This window comes from Anolis carolinensis, chromosome 5 (genome assembly GCF_035594765.1).
Source record: "Anolis carolinensis isolate JA03-04 chromosome 5, rAnoCar3.1.pri, whole genome shotgun sequence".
In the NCBI taxonomy this organism is placed as follows: domain Eukaryota; kingdom Metazoa; phylum Chordata; class Lepidosauria; order Squamata; family Dactyloidae; genus Anolis; species Anolis carolinensis.
Window position 1 is genome coordinate 39,656,869 of NC_085845.1, and position 26,538 is coordinate 39,683,406.

Sequence of the window (26,538 nt, forward strand, 5' to 3'; positions counted from 1 at the left end):
CTATGATTGTGACAATTGGCTTTGGGTGGTATCCTTAAAGAGGTGGTCACTTGGCAAGAAATAATAGTTACTCATAAGTGAACACCATGGCACCCTTTTGGTGATGGGGCAGGTTCTGGAACTGCCTTTGAGGTCAAGAGACCTGGGATGTGAAGAGGAGAGTACCTTGGGCTGTTCCTCAGTTATGTTCTGCTATGTGGAGTTGGAGTTTCTTGAGTTTTCCAAACTTGGGAAGCACAGTCAGGAAAAATAATACAGTAGTTTTTTTACCATGTATTCTGAAACAGTATCAGACATTATTATGTGCAGGGATAAACATAATTTTAGCATGTGAACTATGTGGGTTACAAACACACATAAATGTTTCCACCCAACCCTTTTGTGCAAAAGTTCTGTTTTGTGTGCAACCCTCCAACCCAGCAAAACAGAAATTGTACATACATAAGCATACACACAAGCCCAGAAGTCTGGCACAAAGAATAACCAATTTTGTAAAACATTGCTGTTTTCTGTGCAGAATATTTTGTTGCACAAGATTGCTGTTTTCATATAGAAGACACACATGGTTATCTGGATATAGAGTTTTTGTGCAAAACCCTATAGCTCTGATTCAAAATCTACCCATTTTTCTGTGCCAAACCGTTTCCCAAAACACTTCAAGATGTGCAAATACCAAGTGAGAAATGCAAGGAAATATTCATTTTCTCCAGAGTGAGAGCTGTGAAAATTATTCATCCTGATTTGTGAGGATGAAATAGTTGAATATTAACCTCCCAAGGAGCAGCTAAACATATAAAGCTGCCTTACAGAAAGCTGCCAGACTGCCAATCCAGTCCTGCTGTCTAATTCACAGTTGGTGTTGGTGAGTTAGGTGTCTGAAAGATTTTCTAATAAAGATCTTCCAAACTTTGCTACCTAACTATAGAGTGAAGTAGCATGCACACAAAGGTGTGCTCTATAGATCCAAGCTTTTCCCTCAGATAATGAGGTACTCTGGAGACTTCAAATATGTGAGTTTGCTTTTCAAATGAGAACATAGTGAATATACTTCTCACCTAAGCATGCATCTATGTTTCTCCCACATGTTGTTTCCTGCACAACCACCTACAATGTTTCCTTTCTCTCTTCAGTGTTTTAAAGACTATTATGTGTCTAAATTACGACATAAATACCCATAGTTTTCATGATGCCATAGAAATCACTTCATTCAGCTTCCTAGAACCTGTCCTGTTTCTGTTCATCTTTCAACTTTACTTCTTCCTTAATGTACAGTTACACAGAAAGCTTCAGTTTAGCACTTTAATGTTAAATTGTAAGTGCAGGAAGAAGTGTCTTCAGGGTATACTTTTACTCCCTCCTGCTGCATAAAGGAGTCATAATACTAAGCAGATGCTGACCTTATGTGCTTGTTTTACTGGAGAACACTCAAGAAAGAAGCTTCAGTACAAAAGCAGTTTTTGAACTTGCTCACAAAAATGAAATATGCTTTCTTGCATACATCCTGAACCAGGTTAAAGAGATCTGCTAGCATTATAGTATAAACACACTGTCTTGCCTCAATAAATGCATGTAAGAAATTATATAAATGGTCAAATAGATAAGTCACAGCTCAAAATCACTCAAACAAACCACTTGATTTTTATTGCAATTTATGTGTTGTATATTTTACTTTTATAGTAGAGAATTGCAATTATTGAAACTAAAGGGACATATCATTTATTGGGAAGGAACTACATGTTCAAAAATACCTGGACTCTCTCTTAGATGGTCATATCCATTTTCATCTCATTTACACTGATGGCAATGATGAAGCCACCATGGATTTGAAGTTTGGCTGGCATGTTTAGTGTATGCAAGTCTCCTTACACATGAGGCAAACATATGAAAGAAAATGTTTGAATACTACTTATACCAACCCTCAGATTCCTAGAATTCTGTCCTTTACATTTTTGTATCCTTTAAATGCTAGGTACTTTAACTACACTTTGTGTCCCTCTAAGAAAGAAAGAGCTTATCCAGATAGTTATAAAAGTCCTGTTATTCTATTCCAGACCTAAAGAGATGATTGTTGTAATAATAATAATAATAATAATAATAATAATAATAATAATAACAACAACAATTTATTTCTTACCTGTCTCTTCTCATGGCTTGAGGCAGAAGGTTTGTAGAGCCCAACCTTTCATCAAAGGAATCAATTATTTTCCTCCTGCTATCTATGACAGACAAGGGACAACCACACCAGGCCAGCCAACACTGTCCTAACTAACTGTTGCACCCTCCAGGAATAGCATGTTGCCCTTGTATGACAAATAAACACTATCAGCTCTGTATAGCTGTGACCATTGGAAAACAATGGTAAAATGTGTTGGGAAATGTACCAACTCATTATTCAGGACATTCAATACTACCCTATTTATTCTTCAATGGCAATGTCAAGGCATAGGGTTGGATCTGGAAAACTTGACAAGATAAAATGGGTGATTGTTGTAGGAAAAACCTGACCATGTTTCATGCAGAGCAAAAGGTGAAGTCATTCCCACTGATGAGAATGACAAAACATGAGGGGAAGACTCAGTGCACTCCTCAAATAAAAGTGGCAACAAACAATTTCAATAAAAACTCCTTTTATCTAACCAGTCCACAATGGCATACCCTCAACCCTAGTTGATCCAGAATTAGAACCTCAGGCATGGCACATTACTCAGTAAACCCTACTATGGCTGCTGATCAGGACCCATTGCTTCTCCAAAGAGCACCGAACGCACAAGGAAAAAATAACATTCGTTAAATCTGATCTGATACTGACTAGCCAGTTGATGAAACTGCTCCACCACATGTACTCACCTAGTTATGAACATAGCAAACCAACAGGATTTATATCATTGAATGTACTAGAGAAGCATTTGTTCAGCACTTTAAAGATAACACAATATGTGCAGGAAAGAGTGTCTTAGCTAAAATTCAATTTTAGATGAGATTATTTTGCAATTAGTCACAACTACAGGAACATATTTGTGAAGAGTCAGGTGATTTGAAAATGACAACAGCATGTTAATCTTTAGTACATGGAGGATCATCATGTTGGCATTGTTCCTAATACTCTTTCTTACTTAAAGACATAATATAGTCTTTGTTTCTGGCAGGCCTTAATACCTTTAAAGGCGCGATCGAGTAGTTAATGGAGTCCCATGGATTTAAGACTAAGTTGTTCATTAGACCCAGACAGTGTGGGTTTGTCTTAATGACATTGCCTGACTAGTCACCTAATTCCTGGCTTATACTCAAGTCACAATCTTCTCATTTAAGAAAACAATTATTAAAATGTGAGTTCCAGAACAAAGGAGGAAAAAAAGAAGTTCTGCTAAACTATCTGAAGTATCAGATATCAATTTAGGATAGTCACAAATTAGCAAAAAACAAAAACGAAAACCCTGTTCTTTTCAAAATATTATTTTGTTTCAGAGATGACCTCAGACACATTGAACAAAATGCATAAAACCAAGAGCCACAGCAAATACTTTTTCTCAAGCAAAATGTAGAAAATATATAAGTTTTCCAAGTTTACCCCTTGATAAAACAAAAATGGTAAAAATCATGCAGAAGAAGAATAGTGACAATGGTGTAGCTACACGGTAGAATTAAATGTAGTGATAATACTAACTGCCATGACTATGGAATGATGGGAATCAAAGTTTGGAGAGAAGCCTAGACCTCATAAAATTACAACTCTCAAAAAAATACCCAAACAGAAGCTAGCTTTATACCTTTTTAGGCAAAGCTAACTACCATGGAGAACCTGGATTTCAAGGAAAGTTAAAATGATATTGTGTGTGTATTTATGTGCATTCATGTCAGCTCTTGATTTATGGTGACTCCATACATTATGTATGGTTTTAATATTTGTTTGGACTTTAAAGAACCCTAGAAAGAAGGAAAATGCATCTCTCAGTGCAAGACTAGGATATTTCATAGAAACATAATACACACAAAGTGATATCGTTATTTTAAATTCCTACTGTCATAACTGTAAAATACCCAGAAACATTGTTTAGTTGATGCAGAAAACATGTTTAAATTAGCTAAAATATAATTTTTTAAAAATGCTTTGAAAATCATGTACATTTCAATATAGGTGTTACTCTCAAATTATGCAAAAAGAATAGGAAGAAAATGCAAGTAGAAATTTGGGAGACTCAGCAAAATCTAGACAGCCAGACTTTCATATATGTAGCCTATGTTGTCTGGACATCTAGTTTTCTCAGATGAATCTGTCAATAAATGTACTGCATTCTGCTAACACTTCTTTTCTCCTGTTACAGAAATATAAAACAATGACAATGATTATTTACAGACAAGATTCTGACCTTTAAAAAAGCCAGTCTATTAATTGGATTTCTTTTACTAAAAGGATCAGATGATGACATGATAACTTTCAATGACTTTTCAATCTGCTCCCCATACTACCCTTTGTTTCATATCTAAGCGTCAAATATTTCTTGTCAATGTCTATTGAAATAAATAGTCTTGCTTTGCCAAGCATTTGTCAGTAGATGACCAAGAAGGCTGCATTCTATTATATCTCTTTGGGGAAAATTTGATTTTACCTTTTTAGGCCTAAATCCTATTGCTGGTCTAATTAATCCAATTGCTCAATGAAATTGCCATAAGTGTTGACTTACTATTCAACAATTGATAAAATAGTTTCATAGTAGCCTGTGAAGAGCAAACTTCTATTAGTTCCTCTTAGATAGACATGTTGGGCAAACAAAATAGTTTTGATCTTATTGCTATTCAATTCATATTCTCCATATGTAAGAATCACTGTTACAAACAAAATTTTCCTCTCTCTACAACTTATGTTGAGAATAGGTATTGAATGAATATTCTATATTATTCTTTTCCTGGTAAAAAAGAGGAAGTTCCTTACAACTTTGGTGGATCTACTGATCTATTCTGGGGCCGATTTGATGTGGCCTACACTACATTGGCCCTAGGGTGGTACCCACAGCTATCACTCCCCAGCTGTTGTAGTTCTGACTATCTAGAAGAGCTGCCTGATGGTCACTTTTACCCTTACATTACCATAAGCCCACACTTGTTTGTCTAGCTATATGCTTCACTTGAAACTGATGGATTGCTGCCAGCAGAAACAGATGCTTAGAGCATGTATTAAAACTCTTTATGAACAGTCAAGCCTTTGATTGCCCAAGATCATCACCTTTTGTTCCAGGAGCCTTGCACCTTTGTCTTCTGAAGTTCCTATCTTTTTGGCATGGAACTGGACATTTGAGCTCTTCAGAAATTCATCAACCTATCTTTACCATTTGTTTTCCCCAGACTATGCCCTCTCAGTGTCTCTGTAGCTTATTGGTCCTTCACTCTGATCAATCTCCAGCTGTCATTCTCCCTCCTTGCCAATTCTGGCATGAGTCCTAGCCAGACTCTTTTCTGGCCAATCAGAGGAGGGGGTGGCAAGTCTATTAGCTGTCAGAACTGTACGTCCTGTATTCTCTGTATGCTTATGCTTGTACCTTTGGAGCAAAATGCTGTGCATCCTTTTGGGCCAAATTGTAATAAACCTCTGTGGCTTGTCTTCAACTTGTAGAGTTAGTTTCTCTGTCCTGGCCTATCTGGTTTAGTATATGCTCACCTGGCATGGACTCTCTTATCTGCTCTCCTAGTTATTCACTACAGAATCAGGAAGAATACTAGGATATTTTGGGCAATTTTATCTCTCTATTTGAATTTAACTGGACTAATTATTTATCCTTGTATGGAAGTGATATATATCTTGAATGGAGAACAAAACAGAGTTGCTGTACACATCCTTGCTCCCTCATCATAAAGGTCATAGTTATATTCCTTTTTAAAAGCCTGAAAAGGGCCATCGTTTACCTGAATTCTAAATAATGAGAAAAAAACACACTTTCTCCACTCTGATTTTCTTTTCTTATTGTATTAGAGCAAAGAGGTGAAGAACGAACTTCTGCACCTCATTTAGCAGCAGACTCTCACTTAGTGATTTCCTTCAGTGTAATGTATTGAAACCTCACATTTAAATGAATGAATGGCTTTGTTTCCTGAAATGAATGATAAATGAGCATGCCAGATACACCATATTGGCTAATGAAATTTCAACTTTGTTTTGAGAGCTATAGATTATTTATTTCTCTGACTCTGATTACTTAAGAAAAGAAAACATGGTTGAAAAAAGCTTCCATAGCTTCCATTGGTAAAACTGATGGTACAAACTGAATATAACCTTGTGGAATGTAACTTTAAAAAACAGCAAATCTGCTGATGTGAGATTAAAAAACAGATGCATAGCACTGTATTTTACGCTTGAATTACACATCCAGTTTAAAAGATAAGTATCCCCACTGGCAGATGGTATTGCAGGCTGTCAAAAGACAAAAGCAAATGAATGACACAAAAGTTGCAGTGCCAATGATGGGAGCTATTCTTAATACTGTGAACCAACATTTTGATTATTTATGCAAATATAGATTAGTATAACACAGTTCATTTAGATTGCTAAATTCTCTGGACTATGCAGTTTCCTCTTATATGTAGATAATATGACTGCAGCGGTGAGAAAAGAGTGGCTTTCAATACTGTTAGCCTTACTTAAAACTTCCCTTGACTATCAAGTACCTGAAAAACAATGTGATTTTATTGAGATATTACAAGGGACATGATTTTATATTGAAATTCACTTTTGTTCTGGATCTGTTTGAGCCATTATAGTTACTTCTCTCAACCCTATATCGGAATTTTACTAGGCTGTCTGTTACATTTAATCCCCCCAAACCCCGACCCACCCCAGACCCTCCCAAAACAGGCAAAATTCCAAAATAAGGCCAAATGGCCAACCACCTATTTGGTGCATGTGGCTTTCCAAAATTCCAAGAAAAACATGGTTCCAGGGAATCCGAAAGTCATCTAGCACTGATGCGACCCTGACATAATATTTCATGAATCAGTTTCCATTTCTGCAACTATATTTGCTACCATGGTACTACAGTTGCTTCAACTACAATAGGATTTTATTGTTGCACTGTTAGAGTACTGTATATTCAAATTGATAGAGGAGTTTTACAAACATTGCTACAATTCCTACTCCCATACTATTTTGGTTAAATGAAAAAAGTTTGTGTTTTCCCCCACTCCCATCCTCAACTAAGATGCCTGGGTGTAACAACTTCTAAAGAAATATGCCTGGCACCTGCTTGTTTTTTTAAAAAAATTATGTTGAGGATTCTTTTTCCATTCTCCCAGGTTAATTAAAAAAAACTATACAGTCCGCCCTCCATACCCATCTATTCTGCATTCACAGATTTATTGCCTTGGAGGGAAAATAGATCTGAAAAGCAAACCTTAATGTTGCTATTTCATATAAAGGGAAGTATTTTATTATGTAATTGCGTATAATGGGACGTGCACATTCAATGATATTTAGTATCCACAGGGGATCCTGGGACCAAAATACAAATAATATAAAGAGAACATACACTTTTGAAATAATTATTCTACTGTTTACATCAGTGGTTCTCAACCTGGGGTCCCCAAATGTATTTGGTCTTCAATTCCCAGAAATCCTAACAGCTGGTAAACTGGCTGATATTTCTGGGAGTTGTAGACCATAACACCTGGGGACCCACAGATTGAGAACCATTGGTTTACATGATGATGATGATGATTTGGTGGGGGTTCCATCGAGGGTATGCTCGATTCCAACCACAGGGGGAGCTGTCACTTCACCATCTACTTATTACACCAGGTCCTTGATGGAGTACTTCCTCATTCTTCCGCATGCTGCTGGAGATCTGATGGCATCATAAATTAGTTAAATTAGCCTCCCCGCAAAAGCGGTACTTAAATTCCTACTCAACAGATACAACTGTCTTTCAGCTGCATAGGTCAACAACAACCTAGACTGTTAAATGGTTGGGAGCTTACTCCGACCCGGGCTGGCTCAAACTCATGACCTCTTGGTCAGTTGTGATTTATTGCAGCTGGCTACTAACCAGCTGGGGGCCCCTAGTGTCACAGTGCGTTAAAGCGCTGAGCTGCTGAACTTGCGGACCAAAAGCACCAGAATGAGCACCTGCTATTAGCCCCAGCTCCTGCCAACCTAGCAGTTCGAAAACATGCAAATGTGAGTAGATTAATAGGTACCGCTCCGGCAGGAAGGTAACGGGACTCCATGCACATGACCTTGGAGATGTCTTTGGACAATGCTGGCTCTTCGGCTTAGAAATGGAGATGAGCACCAACCCCAGAGTCGGTCACGACTGGACTTAACATCAGGGGAAACCTTTACCTTTACCTACTAACCAGTGTGCCACAGCCCTGACTATAGGTCAGTTTTGGACTGCAAATTTCATTGCCTTCCACCATTTTTTAAAAAAATTCTGACTTGGGATAATGAAAGATTCAATACAATTGCTGGAGGGCTTCATGTTCTCTAACCATGTTGTTTGAAATATACTGATATTTTCTGCATCAGTATGACTTAACAGAGGTTTGTAACAAATGCTCCACATCAGACTGGAATGCTAAGAGTTTTTTCAACCCCCCCCCCCTTTAATTTTTTCAACCTTGCTGGTCCTTTATTTTTTATATGCCTCATGGTATGCAATGGGGATACACAGATGGGATATTGTTCTCATCTCATGTATTTCCATTTTTGGTTTTGGTTTATTCTGCTCTGAGAGTTTGTCTTGTAACAAATGAAGTAAAACAGCAAGATGATTAACAACAGGTGGGACGAGAGACAAAGAATTTCTGTGACATTTTGTTGACTGGGTAGATTATATTTTCATAGAGAAAATGGGAGAAATTAGGAAACTGGAAGAAGAACGCATGATATAAACAAGGAAAAGAAGCTGCATTCCAGAAAGCAGCTGTTTGCATTTATTTTAAAAAGAGATAATGATCCAGGATGGATTTTATCCACTGAAACACTGTGGAAGGTGTTTTGTTTTAAAATAGCTGAGTCTATACAGTTAATTAAGATAGATGGTTTCAAAAGATGCTGACCCATAACCCTTAGAAGTGAATATCCCTACCAAAGGATAGTATTAAACAGACTTGCCTTCTGTGGGTTATCATTACTATATTTATCTTAAACTGTGGCACAGAAAACTTCATCACAGTCACCTAAAAAAGCAACCTAGGATGCTACCAGTCTGTTTTGGTGATAGAGCCCCACACCGCCCATCACACAACACCGTGTGACTTTTGCCAGATGCCCCGCCCCCAATAGGGTGAAAGTGTCGCTGGAGGCTTCCCCCCAATAGAGCCATCACGGGTCCTCCGCAAAAGGACAATACTTCCCCCATGTAATGGTGAAAACATCGCTGAGAGGGAACTGCATGCGGGCTGACAGATTTGCTTTGCTGCCTCTTTCTTTACTCTTTGAAGCCAGGCAAAGCAGGGTGCTTCACCTAGCCTTTGTGATGAGGCCCAGTATTAATTCTTACACCTCTTTCTCCAGAATATTAGGAACCAGAAGTATTTTAGATATCAGAGCCCCCTCCCTCCTGATGTTTAGAAAGAAACTAAAAACCTGGCTATGGGGCCAAGCTTTCAGAGAGCAGTCAGTGAAATAGATGGCTATGAAGTAATTGTAACATGATTGGAATGGTTCCTGGATTATGACTTTTGGATTTTGCGTGGTTTTAATAGTTCATTTTAATGTATTGTTATGCTTCGATTTTTAATTTTTTCTGATTTTAATGTATGTGTATATTGTATTTGTATGTTTGTGTTTGTATGGCATTGAATTTTGCCAATTTAGAAGCTGCTCTGAGTCCCCTTTGGGGTGAGATAGAGCGGGGTAAATATAGCAAGTAAATAAATAAATAAATAAATAAATATGGATTTTGGAAAACATATATGCATATGCACTATGACATATCTTGGAGTTGAGGTCCAGACAAAGGATACTCAACCTGTAGTTATTACAAATATAGACTTTAAATCACAACACTTTCTGCATTGAGTAACATATACTTTGCAAATATCCAGTCTTGAAAAATATTTATTGATTGCCGGGTGGGAAATGTTTCCACCAAACTTTTGTGATGTTCTTATTTTCTTTCAGGAGTATATAATATCCCAATTGTTTACACAGTGGCTGACCAAAAGTTTTTAAGAAATGCATTTATGTTATATTTGGCCATTACATTTTTTAAATGGTGAAATAGAAGAACTCTCAAGGAGGAGTATACTTCCCATAAAAAGGAGTTGGTTACTCTAAGTGCTGATGCTTAAGGAAATGTGACATGTAACAATGAGAGGCAGGGTGTTTGGGGTCATAACCTATCACTTCTAGAATGATCTTCATAGAAAGGTTTGCTAAGAGCCCTTTCTTCATTTTTTCTGAACATTTCTGTTCATCCTAGAACACGTGTTATCTGTGTCTCCCTGTTTTTAATTTGTGGACATAATCTTGAGGCTGCAGATATGATAACATAGTGGTGCAGTAATATGGTAAAATGGTAGTGGACCCAACATCAGTTAAAGGAGCATAGAATAATAGAATGGAAGAATTCCCATAGTCCATAGATTCCAACTTCCAACTCAATAAAGATATTTGAGCTACAGTTTTACCAAGAGGTAGCTCTTTTTGGAGATGTGTACAGAAAGATACCTCATCACTCCTCTAGGTAAATGGTTGCATTTCCAGATTGCTCTTATTCTTAATTTTTTATTCTAATATTCAATTGAATCTCACTCTCCTATAACATAAAGGAATCAGAGCTGGTTGTATTATCCAGGGCAGCAGGTAACAAATTTGTATCCTCATTTCTATGGCAGCCCTTTAGATATTTAAAGAGTGCAAAAATGCCTCAGTTCTATCTTCTTTTCACCAGGCTATAAGATGACAAAAAAGTAATGTCTGTCAAAAGAGAAAACTCTAAATTCTCCTCTTTGCAACTCAGAAACATAACTGAGCAGCTTTCTCCACCAAATTAAGATTTGTTTCAAATTCTCTTCATAGAATAATAGAACAATAGAGTTGGAAGAGACCACATGGGCAATCATTGTTGCTGTACACCATATTAAAAAGGTATTTATATAGACTAATGCTGGCATTAATCATTAATGGGATGCCACCTTGTATGTTTAGACTACTATGAATTTTGTAATGGCTTTGAATTTTGTGATGGCTCTGATCTTGACACATGGCATCTGTGATAATCATGTGCAATGCATTTCTTTGGGTTTTAAACAGTTTAAAAACAAAAACAAAACAAACCCCCTGATTTTACCCCAAAGTTTTATAGAAAATCCAGACTTTTAGTTAGCATCATCTGGAGGGCTATGGAAGAAGTTATTGGTGAGCAGAATTGGCTGGTGGGTGGTAGATATTCTGAGTTTAATCATAGAAATGTGGGTTTTCCCATTGTTGGTTATTATTTTTTTAAGGTCAGTGTGTGTGGATACCTACATATTAGTGTATAAATATTAGTGCACATCTGCTTAACAGAAAATATGTTTATTCACATGCACGATGAGGGGGTGCAGATGATGGAGTTTTCATGACCATATAGCTCAAAATACATCAGGAGGACGTGTTCAGCAGGGGAAAATGTGTTATGGAGATCCCACTACAATGTGTATGAGGTCAATGGGATCATTGCAGGATCATTTAGATCAGGAAAACATGGTGGAAAACAGATTTTTTTTCTAATCAGTATAAACAAGCCCTTAGATACAGGTATATTGTCTACACTTATTGTCGATTCCTAATAATAGCATAATCTGTATATAATGTTTGCCAACTTCTGCTCTAACTGTTTTTTAATCCCTTTACCCTGTGGTGCATGTTTTATATTTAATGCTGCATGACAAAATTGATCCAGACAACATGAAATAACATTATAGATAGGCAATCAATAAATACAACCATTAACAGCTGAGTTATGTTTGCTCTTGCTTTTCCTAGTTTAAAGCCCTTGTGACTGTACAACGAAAAGTGATTGTCTTATTATTTAAATGCAAAGGATTGGCTTTGAACTTTGGGAGACACGTAGAAGTTTCTGCTTTGTGATTTTATTTTCAACCACTTTGTTACTAAAGAGGCAATCTATTTGTATAATTAATCAGTCAAAATATCCCTAAGGATTCTTTCTTTTACTGACACCCCCCTCTGCCCATTTGCCTTTTGTTGTTCAGAAAGTAATGAAAACATTTCATCAAGGTTTTCTGCTGTGATTGATGGTCTTTGTTGAATTTGGTTGAAGGTATTTTTGTCTAAGCAGTGCCTTGAGTTCTTTATTCCCTTTCATGGGGATATGGAACATCATTTTAATTCTTTACTAGTAACAGGTGTTTCCTCTATAGGAATTAAGAATCCATTATCTTCACATTTTTCAAGAATGCAGACCTGATTTTGAATTTAGGCATGAATGCAAGGACAAGAGGATATAGCACATTAAATAATTTACAATCCAACCTCAAAAGGCAATGACAGACTAGTACTGAATGATTAGAGCAAAGTTAATAGGCTATTTTCTCCCTTTCAAGTTTTATTGTTTTAACCACAAAAAATATCTTAATGTACATAAGCTTCCACACACACACACACACACACACACACACACACACACACACACACACACACACACATATATATATATATATATATATATATATATATATATATATATATTCTTCTTTTTGGTAAAGTTCTATGGTGGAGTGCTAATGCTCATTCATGCATCAGGTCTCAAATTGTTGAGACACTCAAATAAAAAATATTTTTCTTGAAATATTTAGCATTTTGATTTAAACAACAAGGAAGATGAAATGGGAGACAAGTTCTTTCTGAACTGAAATCCTGTTTTATTAGGTAGTGAAGGAAAACTGAGCAGATATCAAACACTTTTAAAGCAGTTAGAGTTTGTGTGTGACATGAAAACCTGTCCTTTTCATTTTGGTTGCATTTCCAATGATCCCACTGATATCACCGTTCTCTTTCCTCCAAATAAATGTATGCACATTTTGTTATACATTTTCCTAACATACCCATCACATATGTATTTTGTCTTAAATATGCATTTTACACATTTTCCCTCATTGACTGAAGAGCTTAGATGTGCAGTCTTTGTTGCACACTTTAAATTAGAATAAGGAAATGCAATCAAGGTAGCCACAATCCCAAACAAAAGGAAAATGTTGGCTGGTGATTTACCCAAGACAGCAATCATTTGATTTTGCTTATGCTTGATAAAAAGGGATGGTAGAAAGTTATGTAATGTTGGAGGTGTTGAGAATTACTAAGTTTGTTTAATTACAGGTAAGTCCACCTGATGTCAATAGAACTTATTTTCAGGTAAGCATGCTTACAATTTCAACCTAAATATTTCAATGATTGGGACATAAAGTCCAGTCCATAAATAATTAAACCTGAGTGTTTGTATTTCAGCTGCTTTGCACCTTAGTCATAAGCATATTTACTTGGGAATAAAGTCCATTGATTTCAGTGGTTTGGCCTCTAAAGCTCCAGAAGGGAAAAATAATAATACCCTGCACTGCAAAATAAAAAAGAAACAAATGTAGGATTTCACAAGAGATGCAGTTCAAGTTCCTGAATTTATTTCAAGGCATGAACACCCTCTAATTTCACCATTAAAGTAAAGAGTAGCATGCAATTTCCAATTCTGATACACTTCCCAAAAGGATATGTGCCCTTTCTTATGTTAAAATAAATCCTTCTATAGCTACAAGAAATTAATGTTCAATTAAGAGTTCAAATATAAGTTGCAGAAATGAATCACAATTCATTAAATATTTTATGGGCATGAATACCGTCAGCCTTTTGACATCGGTGTTACCTGCAGGCAAAGCTCATAGAGACATATGCTTGCCTTCTAGTCTCATTTTCCCATTGATGTTAGCGCTGCTGCAAAGCATGATATTTCAAATGCAGTTTAATGGAACCTCCTTGCATTTCTTTCTTTCATCTATTTCCAGTTCCTTCTGAACTCAGTACATTAGCAGTTATTTAGGCATCTCGGGAGGAAATTTCATCAACAATGTAATTCTTTGCATGTATGTTCTTATAAAACTCTAATGATGGTCCTGCTGAGGATGCTTTCTCTTCAGATTTTGAGCAGAAGAAGCAAACATTCCCCTAATACCACTGCCACTACATTTGGGTTATCAGTATATATGACTGATTTTATTATATACCATTGCCATTTTGTGAGATGAAAATATCTGTGAAACAAGCACAGTTTGAATGTGTTTTATTTTCCTGAAATAAAACTAGCCCTTCAATTAAGCAGAATGAAGCCATTTCAGACAACAGCCTCTACCAAAGATACAGTGAAGTGCTGGAATATAAAGATATGTGTGCCACAAAGGCTGCCCTGTACCTCCAGGAGTAAAGGGTGCTATTATCATCCAGAGTTTTGGAGTTTGGTGCCATTTCCACATGGATGATGCCCAGCTCTACTACTCATTTCCATCAGATGCCAAGGAAGCAGTTCCACATCTGAACCGGTGTCTGAGGGCAGTAATGGACTGGATGAGAGCAAACAAATTGAAGCTAAATCCCGATAAGATGGAGGTACCGCTGGTCTTGCATAAGATCGATCCAGGAATAGGGTCACAATTTGAGTTGGATGGGGTTACACTCCCTCTGAAATCTCAGGTATGCAGTTTGGGGGTGATTCTGGACTCCACCTTAAACTTGGAAGTCCAGGTGGCAGCGGTGACCAGGTTTGCCTTTGCACAATTAAAACTTGTGCACCAGCTGCACCTGTTCCTGGAGAAATCTGACTTGGCCACTGTGGTACATGCACTGGCTACTTCCCATATGGACTACTGCAATGCACTCTATGTGGAACTGCCCTTGAAAAGTGTCTAGAAACTTCAACTTGTTCTGTCTCTAGATATAGCATGAACAGATCACTTAGATCTAGCAAGGAGACTCTCAATCCACTCAACTCAGAGATAATCTACAGTTAAAAATCTCTAGAGAAGGCACATTCTCTGGAGCAGCACCAAAGCTTTGGAATCAGCTGCTGGAAGAAATCAGAGCACCCCCCTGATGTCTTTCAGAAAAGGAGTGAAGACCTTTCTGTTCGGGAAAGCTTTTAGCTTTTATGGAGTCCTTGTGTCTATAGATGTATGGGACTTTTAGAGGTATTTTAGTTAAATGGATTTTATATAGCTAAGGTAGAATGATGCAATGGAGCATCTTGTATCTTTTAATCATGGTTTTATGGTGTTCTAATGAACTGGTTTTTTTTATGTTGTTTTAATGATGTTAAGAGCTGCCTTGGGTCCATCTGGAGAAAGATAGCTTAGAAAGTTCCAAAATAAATAAATAAATAAACAACATTAAAATAAGATTAAATGTAGCCACCTTCTGTCCACTGAATGGAATGAAGGAGTTATCATATTGTTCTTCAGCTCAGGCAGCCAAATGTTTGTGGTCAGGCCTTCCATGAAATCAGTGGAAATAACTACTACAGGGATACAACTGTTGCAGCCCAGCCACCCACTTGATCTTCTTTTCACCCAAACACCACACGAATGAACAAGAATAGTAAGTTTGTTAAGAAAAGAGCATATAATATAAAAACAGTTTCAAAATACATCCATGAGTTAGATTTCCAGAAGCTTACCAAAAACAATGATCAACTCTGAACAGGAGTTCCAAAATCACTTAAGGCAAAAGCAAGAAACTGCAATCTGAGGTTTGTTGCATGTAAACTAAAATTATACCCAAAATCTTGAAAGCATGAATATGACCATAATCCAAAGGCTTGATACTTCAATTTGACTATAATCCCAAGGTTTGAAACTTAAAACAAGATTTGTAATCCAAAGAGGAGGCAGGGAATTTAAACAGGAAAACAGAACAGAACTCCTAACCTGGAGCTCCCAAGACAGGCAACTTACACATGAAAATGTTAATCCCCCCACCAAATGTTAATTCCTTAAGAATATTTCCTTTTGCCCATGACATCACTCTTTCTCACACATGAGTCCCCTTTGTTTCTCTTTCAGTCTCTGTGAACACCAAATTTGTCTCTGTTTTGCATTATTTTTTATGATCTGTAAATGCTGGGTTATTTGCAACCCTCCTGCCTCCTCCACATTCTTTTCAGTCAATCCTTGGCCAATTCCCATGAAAATGGCTGCCTGTTTTCCCAGCAACAGATCTGTCCAAAACAGTCCCATCATCTCAAAAAAACACTTTTGCTTTTCCCCACAGAAACACCAGGCTCAACCAGAAAATCTTTGTCCTCATCCTCAGAGGCTTCACAGACCTCAACGATAGGATACATTATTATATGTCTTTGGAATCACACCTACCTAAGAATCTATAAGACTGAATCCCAAGAAAAGGGGTGAGCAACTACAATGTTCTGTCCTAGGACACTCCACAGGTTGTGTGGATTGCCAAAAAATCCACAGCCAAATACTCAGAACTGGATTGAATTCCACTTATAGTTTTAAAACATCAAATTTTTTATTTTGATGTTAAAAATAGGAGAGGTTCAGCTTATTTTAATATTAATTATCATTCCTAAAGATTTCACTCTCTGATTTCGGAGGTGTCTAGAAAACAAAATTTATTTTTTCCAAAAGAAGGGAAATCTGGAGAGTCTGATTATGGCTGTCACATAATCTATGAGGGTACCAATCAGAAATGAAAGAATGGGATTATTATTATTATTATTTTAAAAAACAATGAATGTATTACTCATTACAAAATTTGAACTGGTGCTATAAACAGAAGTCTGATATGAACAGTTAATATTTAGACTTCCCGACTGTGACTTCTCATCCTTCCTAAAGTGCATAATTATCAACTGGATGATGAGATACTGAATTGAGAGGACATATCATCTACAGTGAAGAAGGTAAACCCAGTACTAGAATGTACAAACAAGAAAATGATGCCATGAGAGCACAAGAGCAGAAGTTATAACGAACCAAGCTGCAGTTGGGCTCCACTGATGTTAATATTTCTGGTTTTGATGTGTGTGGGGTATGTGTGTGTTTTAAACATAAAATGGCAGAAGATATAACAGATGGTATTATCATGTAAGTAGTTGCTTCTGAATCATTATAGCTTTCCTGTACCATTCTGTATGACCCTTTTAGTCCATCTGCTCTGTTTGCCTTAGTGTTATACATTCTGAAATATGCAATTACCGTAAGTCTTCAGAAGGAGTAAAGTTAGTAACTTGCTCTGTTCTTTTCCCACATAAACTGGTGTAACTCTTATCAGCTCATGCAGAGTGTTGAATACAAGTTAATTCATGAAGGTTATACAAACTATTTGGCATTTAAAACTTTATATGTTGGATAAAGATACAAATATGTGCCTCTATTTTCCTTTCACCTCCTATTGCAAACTTCATGGTACCAGAAACATGCTCTAGCAGTTTTCCTGTTCTCTGGAGTGAGTTTTAAGGATGCATGGGAAGGAGTTATAGGAAAAGGAGACAATCACCAATGGCCATAGAAGTTTCAGGATCCAGTAGATAATGACATCAGTTTGTAAGTGAGGATAGTTGTTAAGAACAAAACAAATGTATAAGACAGGTTCTTGTGTCACAACAGCCAGGCTGAGCAAAATCAATAAAACAAAATAATTTACTATATGATTTCAGCTCTGTGGAATGCACTATCATCTACAGTCTGAAAAGCAATTGTGAGATCACAGTTAGAGGCCAATGAAAGAAGAGATCTAGTCATAAAGAACAATTTGGACCACTGATAATTTCCCAATGGCTCAGCCCAACATCCATGGATGCCTTTACACTTAGAGTGCCATAGTTGGATAAGTCGCCATACTTCCACTGATTGCACTGTATATATGGATAAACTTGTTTGTACAGTGACTATAACAACAAAACGAAACTTGGGAACACAATGCAAAAGCCTTGCCTCTGATTATAACAACACAACCACACCACAAAACCACAATCTGGACCCACAAAACTCACAACAACACATCATGACTATAACAACACAACTAAATGCCCCAGAAATGCAAAACTTGACAACACAATGCAAAAGGCTTCCCTCTCGGAACAACACAACCACACCACAAAACCACAATCTGGACCCACAAAACTCAACAACGCATCGTGACTATAACAACACAACTAAACGCCCCAGAAATAAGAAACTTGGCACACAACTAAACGCCCGAGAAATACAAAACTTGACAACACAACGCAAAAGCCTTGCCTCCCAGTTGTAACAACACAACCACACCACAAAACCACAATCCGGACCCACAAAACTCACAACAACACATCGTGACTATAACAACACAACTAAACGCCCCAGAAATACGAAACTTGGCACACAACTAAACGCCCGAGAAATACAAAACTTGACAACACAATGCAAAAGCCTTGCCTCCCAGTTGTAACAACACAACCACACCACAAAACCACAATCCGGACCCACAAAACTCACAACAACACATCGTGACTATAACAACACAACTAAATGCCCCAGAAATACAAAACTTGACAACACAACACAAAAGCCTTGCCTCCCGGTTGTAACAACACAACCCCACTGACCCAGTTCCATGGTTCCGCAGTCAGGAAAGGCTGGGACGGACAGAACGAAGGAAGGAGGGAGGGAAGGGAAGGGAAGGGAAGGAACACCAAGGACAAGAGACCTCCCTCTCTGCCCGGAAGGCCAAGAGCAAAAGGGAGAGAAAGACAATTGATCCGGTTATATTTACCCTCCTTTCTGACCAGTGTGTTCTTATCAGCGAGCTCAGGATCGGAGCAGAGAAAGGGAACAGCATAGGAATAAAGGAAACAAGGAGAGCACCCGCTCTATCTATCCAACCACTCATCTATCCATCCACTCACCCACTAATAATAAACACCTACACAGGCAAGAATCAGCCATGCACTGAGGCTACAAGGCCATTTAGTGCTCATCCACCTCCCCAATCCCTACATTCACACTTGGCCTCCAAAAAAACAATTACAATAATAGCAATGACAACAACAACAACAACAACAAGAATCAACACCATCACAGGCAAGAAGCAGCCAGGCACTGAGGCTGAGAGGCCAGTCAGTGCTACGCTGGGCCTCCAAAAAAAACCAGTACAATAGCATCTAACTTATCCAACCTTCATTACCACAACAACAACAATAATAATAAATACCTACACAGGCAAAACAAAAAAAACCCTACTGTACCACAATAAAAATATAAACCGCACTCAGCATAATCAGACATCACGATTAACAACAAACCAAAGACAACAGGGATCTCAAGCAATTATCAATCAACCCAAAAATTGAAGAAGGTAACAGACTTCAAATACTACTACTAATGTGAGTATAAAGAAGGGTGGAGGTCACAGCATAAATACAACCTAATGTAGACTGACCAACACCACCAGACTAAGCCACAGCAATCCGTGGCCGGGCACAGCTAGTGTGTGTGTGTGTGTGTGTGTGTGTGTGTGTATAAACAACACAAGAGATGGAGAAATCTGACAGGTTCTCTTTCTCCTTTCATTTAAAAATTAAAAAGGAATGCTTCCTATCTAACTTAGAACAAATTACACTATTTTTGTAACTTCTTATTAAACAAAACCAAAGTAAGGCTAGAAGCCTTTGGTTAATACAAACTAGGGGGTCCTCAAACGTTTTAAGCAGAATGCCGTTCCACAATTCTTTAGACTGTTGAGGGGCCGAATTATCATTTGAAAAAAAAAAACGAACAAATTCCTATGCACACTGCACATATCTTATTAATAGTGCAAAAAAAAAAAAAACAACTAACGACAATACAATATTTAAAAATAAAAACAATTTCAACCAACATAAACCTATCAGGATTTCAATGGGACCTGCTTCTGGCCAATAAGATAGCCAAGTTAATTAGGATTGTTGTTGTTGCTGCTGCTGTTGTTGTTGCTGTTGTTGTGTGCTTTCAAGTAATTTCAGACTTTGGGTGAGCCTAAGTCTAAAACTGAGGCCAGGTAAATGACCTTGGAAGGCTGCATCCGACTCACAGGCCTCACTTTGGGGACCCCTGACCTAAGATGTATCTACATGTTCACTTATCTGTGAACATGTAAATAAATCCTATTGAAGCAGTGGATCCTCTTTAGTCGACTAGAAATAGGATCCAGAGTGAAATTATCGTCTATCTGCACTGAACACATTCCATAGGCACAGATATTCCTACTATAGAGAAGATAATGTTGTGCTTATCTGTCATATAAGAAACTTGTAAAGAAACAAAAGAGCAATTTAAACATGGGTGAAGAGACAAAGATTCAAAGTCTATTCTGTATATTCACATTTTAAAAATATTTTAAAATATTATTAAATGTACTTTTAAATATTGTTGTGAGCCTTCAAGTCATTTCTGACTTATGAAGACACTCAGGTAAACCTATCATGGAATGTTCTCAGCCTTGCCCTTCCTTTGAAACAAAAAGACAATGATTTAGCCAAGGCCACCCATGGCGAGCAGGGATTTGAACCCTGGTCTCCTGAAGTCCTAAGCAGTCTCATCACACTAGAACATGGATCCACTTTAGATCTGGTTTCTGCCTCCTGGAGAAATATGGGGTTTGTAATTCAGTGCGGCCTAGGGCCTGTCTGGTTGAGCAGTTTAAAGCACTAAACTACAAACCCCAGAAATCTGCAGGAGGCAGAAATTGGATTTAAAGTGAATCCATGCCCTAGTGCAGTGGTTCTCAACTTGTGGGTTCCCAGGTGTTTTGGCCTACAACACCCAGAAATCCCAGCCAGTTTACCAGCTGTTAGGATTTCTGGGAATTGAAGACCAAATACATTTGGGGACCCACAGGTTGAGAACCACTGCCCTAGTGTGATGAGGCTGCTTAATATGTCCCTAGTCTAACCTCAAATCACTATGTAATTTCCTTTAGTATCTCCCACTTTTCCTTAGTTAATTCCAGTAACAAAGCTTGTGTATGTGTGTGTGAAATGCTTTTAAGGAAGAATTGTTACCAAGTTGGAACCATGCCTGATCTGTTCCAGCTGCCATTGTTATTTATATTTTTGTTCATGTGGTGTGCACCTGTACCATATTGGCAGAGCACTGGACTACAACTGTGGAAATGTTCAGTTTCAAAGTCCATCTATTTCCTACTTTGCTAGAAGCATGAATGTTTCCTTCTGAAACATGTTCTGATTCTCAGTGTATTTATAAGATCACAATTTAAACACAAACAAAACACTTTTTAAAAAAACAGCAAAAGAACTTTCCAACTCCACAGTCATTATTTGCTACCGTTTCATCCTCAGTTCAATGGGGGAATAAAAAGATCTGAGATACAAAATCTACAAAATTACCTGCAAATATATGACAAATATATCACTTCTGTTTGTGAGGTTCATTAAGATGCACTTTGTTCTATCACCTACTATTCCAATTCAGAATTTAGAATTGGCCATGTTATCATATATTGGCAACGTGGGAAAGTGGGAAAAGTAATAAAAGCAAGAGCAATGGTAAATAAATTGGCATGATGATTTATGTTATATCTTTTTTTAATAAGCCGAATAATAGGAGAAAAAGTCCACTTTAGAAGAGCATTACTGCTTATCTCCTTATTTGAAGACAAAAATGGCACTCTACCATGTTAGAATGTGCTGCAAGAATGCAAGTAGTCAAAGTATGGAAAAAGTAGAGAATTTATTGATACAGAATTAAATAATTGAATATGACCATGACTGCTTCATTTTTAATCAGTCCTAGTTTTCAGCTTTACAAAGCCAGCTTCATGTTTAATATAATTCTGTATTCTAGTCTGGATTTAACTAGAGCACAGATACATTTTGATGTTGAAGAAATTTATAAAGAAAACAAAAGCGTAATGTAACATAAGATATTCTTGATATCTAGCTGCATGAACTTACAGAGCATCCACTGAAGGACAATTATAAGAGAACAAATTATAATGTTGTCATTTTTAATGATTTCCTGGCATACAAAGGGCAAATCCAAATTTTTCTTCTACCCTGAAGTGGCAGTAGTGTGTGTAATACCAACTATTAAGGCAATTGACTAGTAGAAACGACAAACTGATGCTACGAATGAGCAAAGGAGAGGACAATTCCAAGAGATGGTGGTGGGGCCAAGGGCATCTCATATAGCTGAGTGTGCTTTTCAGGATAAGATTAATACATGTTTAGTGCACTAAGATGTAACAAGAGTAAAAATTTTTATAGTATCATCCAAAAAGTGTACTATGCTAACAGTTATATAAAAGTTAAACATGCAAATTTTATTTTTATCTTTTTACGTAGGCAATCTGTATAATCTTGAGACCCTGTAGTTTAGTCATCTTCTGCATAAATCAGATGCCAACTTCCTTAATTTAGTCTATGCCATCAACAACACTTTTATAGTGCTAAATGAGCCGTATCTCCTTCTATCATTTCTTTTGGTCACAGCTAAAGTTTTTGTCATCCAATTTCCCCTCAGTGATAGCTATTTTAACTGCTAAAGTGGTAAATCTCACAATTGACTGGATAATCCAGAAGATACAATCCACAACCTCTTGAAATGTTACAGGAAAACCGCAGTATGATTTGGCAGGAAAAGTGTGTAGGATATGTGTATGTGTATCCATCTTGAAGCTTTCAGTTGTTTCACTGATATCCCTGAAAGCTCCAACTGGTAGCTGTTTCTTTCAAGATGTTCCTGCCAAATACTTGGGAATTATAAGCAATATTTATTTTAAAATATGGGAGTAAACTAGTGAAGGAGGAGTACTAGTTATCATTTCTACTTGTTTATGATTAAAGAAAAAAACTACACTGTCCTACAATCTAATGGCTAGGAAGAATGCATCAATTCAGGAATAGGGATTCATTGGTTTTTAAATGCTTTAGACATCAACTCCACAAAGCCCCAGCCATCATGCTGATGTTGAGAGAGTATGGGAGCTGGAATCCAAAACATTGGAAGAGAAAAAAAGACCTGTAGTCGTGCATCACTATATAAATAGGCACAAATGTGGTTGATGACGTAATTACGTACTTTACAGAAAGTTTCCATTGTTTAGGGTAAAGACGTATTTTATAATAATGTACTGAAATTTTTAATCCTTTAAAGCCTGTGTTTAAAAGTTTTTAAAATTAATTTCACAGGATTGTACCTTTTTTATAAAAACATACTATATATTGTTTTGTTTTAATTTACATCATGTATTGCCTTGAATTCCACACTGGGAGAAAAGCAGCAAAGAATTAAAATCAAACAATCATAGAATCATTAGAGTTGGAAGAGACCTTGTGGGCCATTCAGTCCAACCCCCTGCCAAGAAGCAGAAAATCACATTCAAAGCACACCTGACAGATGGCCATTCAGCCTCTGCTTAAAAGCCTCCAAAGGAGGAGCCTCTACCACACTCCAGGGCAGAGAGTTCCACTGCTGAACAGCTCTCACAGTTAGGAAGTTCTTCCTAATGATCAGGTGGAATCTCTTTTCCTGTAGTTTGAAGCCATTGTTCCGCATCCTAGTCTCCAGGGCAGCAGAAAACAAGCTTGCTCCCTCCTCCCTATGACTTCCCCTCACATATGTATACATGGCCCTCATCATGTCTCCTTTCAGCCTTCTCTTTTGAAGGCTAAACATGGTCAGCTCTTTAAGCCGCTCCTTATATGGCATGTTCTCCAGACTCTTGATCATACTAGTCACCCTCCTGTGGACACATTTCAGCTTGTCAACATCTCCCTTCAGTTGCGGTGCCCAGAATTGGACACAGTATTTCAGGTGTGGTCTGACCAAGGCAGAATAAAGTGGTAGCATGACTTCCCTGGATCTAGACACTAGACTCCTATTGATGCAGGCTAGCATCCTATTGGCATTTTTTGTCACTGCATCACATTGGTGGCTCATGTTTAACTTGTTGTCAACGAGGACTACAAGATCCTTTTCACACGTACTGCTATCAAGCCAGGCCTCCCTTATTCTGTATCTTTGCATTTCATTTTTTTTTCTGCCTAAGTGGAGTATCCATGTGTTGATTCTCTATTCTCTCTGTAGAACTGAGGAAGTCTCTGGTCTGAATCCCTGGATGATATTGAACTAGATAAGCTGATGTTCTGATCTGATTTAAAACAGCTTTCTCTATGTATATCCCAGTCTCTGATTCCTTTGACACTCTCATATCATTACCTCTCAGTTGCTGTTTCCCATCTGTGAAATGGGAACATTCGTGATTACTGGAATGACATGAAGATCACTGAGTCAAGAATGACTATAGTTGATTAATCTTGTGAGCAATGGCAGGAATTCCATTAAAAAAAATAATGGGGGGGGGGGGGGGGAATCAAACCAGCCAACAATAAAGTAGTCAATACTCTTGAGAATTTGACTATACTTTGGATTTTTTTTTTAAAGATCACATTTAACACATTTTTTAAAGATGTGTTAAAGATCAAGTATATAAATACTCATCCTCCTAAACCTGTTTGTTTTTAAACACGTGAAAATGTTGTTAGTACTATTCTGCTCATGGTCATATTTTTCAGGTAGAAAAGCACCCAAGATATTTCTCTCTTCTTATGAATGCAGCTGTGGATGTTGAATGTGTACCCTGTGGTTCCCACAAAGTGATTCTTGTTTGAATTCATATTAAATGAAAAACTAATTAGTCAGTTCAGTGAATTCTCTCTGCAGCATTAAATGTAATTTCATGCAAGTGTTTACGAAATGTTTATTAAACTCCCATGAAGGTTTCTGACCTGCATAAGAAAATATGAATTTTATCATCTCCCCCCCCCCAAGCCAACGACAGTGAAACAAGAAAATGCTGTTTTAAAAGTGTCTTGAATGATTATTTGATTCTGAAGTGAAATAGTAGAATATACACAGGCTTCTTTTGCTCCCTTACTTCGGCATCTTACACTACATTGAGCATTGAAATTAATCTATTTCGATCATCTGTCTAAGAAAAGGCAACCTTTTCCATCTGTTTTCTGTGAACCGTGTCAGGCGTTTTCCCCCTTCTTGACATCATATCAAGGTTTTTCTGTCTTCTGTTATGAGGATTGGTGGCCTTGAGTAGTAGAAGATTTTCAGATGTGTGGTACAAATTGTAGCAAAATTTAGGATGGAGGCAAAAAAAATAATGGAGTATTTATTTCAATTTGACCTTCAATTATAGAATAAAAAGAGTTTGACTTCAATTAGTGAAAAAAGTGGGTAATACCTTACACACTTATGTATGTGTGTGTGTGTGTGTGTTTTCCTGATTTGATGTCAAGGAAAATAAAGGGTTAAGAATGTGGCATATCTTTTAAAATTTAATATAGAACAAGTATGGGCAAACTTTGGCCCTCCAGGTGTTTTGGACTTCAACTTCCACAATTCCTAATAGCAGGTAAACTAGCTGGGATTTTTGGGAGTTGAAGTCCAAAACACCTGAAGTGCCAAAGTTTGCCCATGCCTGATCCAACCTTTGTTTAAAAGCCTCCATAGAAGGAGCTTCCATCACATGTGCTATAGTTCAGCTTAAAGAAACTTTCTGCTTCAGGATCTGCTACAGACCCTGTCCCTCCCATATTCAACCTGGCAACTCTAAATATAACATAGGACTGGCTGAGCAGAATTGTCACATCACAAATTATTTCACCAACAGGTACATATGACAATTTCACAAATTGTATCAGTTTGCCAGATGGGAGAAATAATAGCATTGTCTAGGTAAGAATATGATTGTGAAGCTGATCACCCTACTGTGGTCTCCACTTTCTGGATGAATTGTGGGAGCTGAAGTCCAAAACACTTGGAGGGCCAAATTTTGCCCATGCCTGATATAGACCCTTGCACACTATGCCATTATAGCAGTATTATTTCACATTATTTGCAATACCTGCATCCTGTGGAAAATAGGGGTAGGTTTTTTTTTAACTTTGTTGAAGTGCTAGAGATTTCTGGCTGAGAATTTTAAATGTTCCTCCCCAACCTCGGCAATTAAAGTGGAAATGTGTCATAGTCACTATGAGTCTATATCGGGAGAATGGTGGAGTAAAAATACAATAAAGAAATCGTTGTGTAATGTGTTGTCGAAGGCTTTCATGATCGGAATCACTGGGTTGCTGTGAATTTTTCCGGGCTGTATGGCCATGTTCCAGTAGCATTGTCTCCTGACATTTCACCTGCATCTATGGCAAGCATCCTCAGGGCTTTGTTCAGATGTCCTCTAAGCACTGCAAGAGTCTACTATATACTATGCAGCTGTGGACAAGTCTACATAGAGCCCACCAAACGCAACACCCAAACGCAAATCAAAGAACATGAAAGGCACTGCAGACTAATTCAACCAGAGAAGTCAGCTATAGCAGAGCACTTAATGAACTAGCCTGAGCACAGAATGTTATCTGAGAACACAGAAATTTTGGATCACTTTGACAACCATCATATCAGACTAAACAGAGAAGCCACTGAAATCCACAAGCAGGTGAACAATTTCAGCAGAAACGAGGAAACAATGAAAATGAACAAAATCTGGTTACCAGTATT